This window comes from Frieseomelitta varia, unplaced genomic scaffold (genome assembly GCF_011392965.1).
Source record: "Frieseomelitta varia isolate USP_RPSP 00005682 unplaced genomic scaffold, Fvar_1.2 scaffold_658, whole genome shotgun sequence".
Classification (NCBI taxonomy): domain Eukaryota; kingdom Metazoa; phylum Arthropoda; class Insecta; order Hymenoptera; family Apidae; genus Frieseomelitta; species Frieseomelitta varia.
The window spans coordinates 3344-5587 of NW_025110432.1; the positions used below are offsets into that span (position 1 = coordinate 3344).

General features: G+C 34.8%; 1 long non-coding RNA gene across 2 annotated transcripts in view; it reads left to right on the top strand.

Moving 5' to 3' along the window:
- Window positions 1-961, top strand: part of LOC122534986 — a 1484-nt gene extending 523 nt beyond the window's left edge. Inside the window, exons 2-4 of one of the 2 annotated variants that reach the window (XR_006308037.1) lie at window positions 34-228; window positions 353-778; window positions 861-961. This is a non-coding gene — a long non-coding RNA (uncharacterized LOC122534986). Of the gene's footprint in view, window positions 1-33; window positions 229-352 lie in introns of both variants that reach the window. The other variant, XR_006308036.1, reaches the window with a different exon arrangement.
- The last annotated feature ends 1283 nt before the right edge of the window (window positions 962-2244 follow it).

A 2244-nucleotide genomic window follows, 5' to 3' on the forward strand; every position in this document is an offset into this window, starting at 1 on the left:
GAAACGTTAGAACATTAATCGAATATTACACAGTTACGTTATAGTGTGATAGTCGGACACAAGGGAGGCTCTGCTATGATCTACAAACGCCTGACGAAAGAACAAAGATAACGTGACAGAAGGGGCAGGCGGCCGAGTATTGGAAATTGGCGTGATCAAGAAACGAGCTCGTAAATGAAACAGTTCACACTCGTGTTCGCCAATCTGTCGGTTTAAAGCTTAGTTGCGGTACAATACTCGAATATTAATACAATAATATTAGTTAATACAGTAACATTAGTTAATTACTAATAATATAATAGTACGTTACAATACAGTTGAAACGTTAGAACATTAATCGAATATTACACAGTTACGTTATAGTGTGATAGTCGGACACAAGGGAGGCCCTGCTATGATCTACAAACGTCTGACGAAAGAACAAAGATAACGTGACAGAAGAGGGAGACGGCCGAGTATTGGAAATTAGCGTGATCAAGAAACGAGCTCGTAAATGAGACAGTTCATACTCGTGTTTGCCGATCCGTTCCGGTTTAGGGGTTGGGTTAGGCGGTGGACTGAAAGCACGGCAGGCGGAGCACCGGGGATGGTTGGCGTTAGCAGCGAGAAACGGAGAGCAGGGACGACAAGGTTGAGAGAGCTACCGCTCCGGGGTGTACGGGGTTGAAGCAGAGGGAGCCACACGGGTATTAGCATATTAATTTCGCAGAGACTGCGACGCGCAGATAAAGCATCTTAGGTAGGCGAACTTCGGTGATGAATCAAGCTCATACCGCTGGTAATTATTCAGAAAGTTCATCGCCAACGGGGCGATCCGCACGGGACGCGCGGCAACGAAACAAAAATATTTTTCTTCCCAGGACCTCCAGGTAACATCGCTCATCGTTATTCATCTTTTTCTTCGTCTCGAGAGCGTTCCTTTTCGCCCCCGAAAAAAAAAAAAAAAAAAAAAAAAAAAAAAAAAAAAAGGTTAAACGTTCTTTCGTTCAAATTCCCACACTTTGCTCCTGAGGCGGGATTACAGTTTGGGAAGTCCAGTAACGAGGTACCGGTATTAGCAAAAAGCTGGCCGCACGCGAGAAACCGTACGTTCCAGATATATATTTGACGTCTCGCGTTTTTCGGGAAATCGGTCGGTGGCAAAAATTCGAGAGGGAGAGATTTAGGCGCGTGATACGTCAAGTGAGTCGAGCGTGGCGTCTCGTAGTTTTCCTCGGTGATACGAGCAGATATTAAGTTTCCTTCGGCGAGGTGTAATTTCGCGCCGATAACGCGCAGCAGAGCTCCGGAGATCGGAGAACGCGTTCGTGCGGCCTCGGTGACGATTACGTTCGCTAACACTCACGTAGGTGTTGCAGGCAGCGATCGAAATTAACAGGTTCTTTCCGCTTTTAAAAGAAAATATTCTGTTCAAAGTTGTGTGTAATATCCGTTTTTTTTTTTTTTTTTGTGGTGGCATTTTTGTAAAGAAAGAAAAGTGTTAAACTTAGTGAAACACTACTCAATATGTATATTTTTCAATATAATTTGAACTTTGATATATTTTATATTTAATACGTTCAATGTATAAAATATTTTTATATCCAATATATTTTAGAATCTGTGTAACAAAAGTTTAATATATTCTTCAATGTATTTTATATTTTATATTTTGTATTATATATTATATTATATATTATATATATTACATATATGTAATATATTTTATATTTTGTATTATATATTATATTATATATTATATATATTACATATATGTAATATATTTTATATTTATTTTACTTTATATTTTATATTATAATATATATAATATATTTTAAATATATAATACATATGTAATATATTTTATATTATATTTATTTTACTTTATGTTTTATTACTTTACTTTGTATTTTTTATATTTCATAATATCTTTATTTTACTTTATATTTTATATTTAGTACATTCACTATATAAAGTATTCAGTATATTTTAGAACCTGTATAATAAAAGTTCAATATATACTTGTCAATATTCTGTAATGTATTTTATACTTAAGGCATTCAATATATTTTAGAACCTACGTAATAAAAGTTCGATATATTTTTAATATATTCTTTTCTTGATCTGTTTCATACGTAATACATTCAATATATTTTAGAATCCATAATAATAAAAGTTCCAAGGAAACAAGTTATTTTAGAACTAATCTAATTGAAAATCCATTCGAGTGTTATTTCATATTCGAGTATTATTCGATGAATGGAA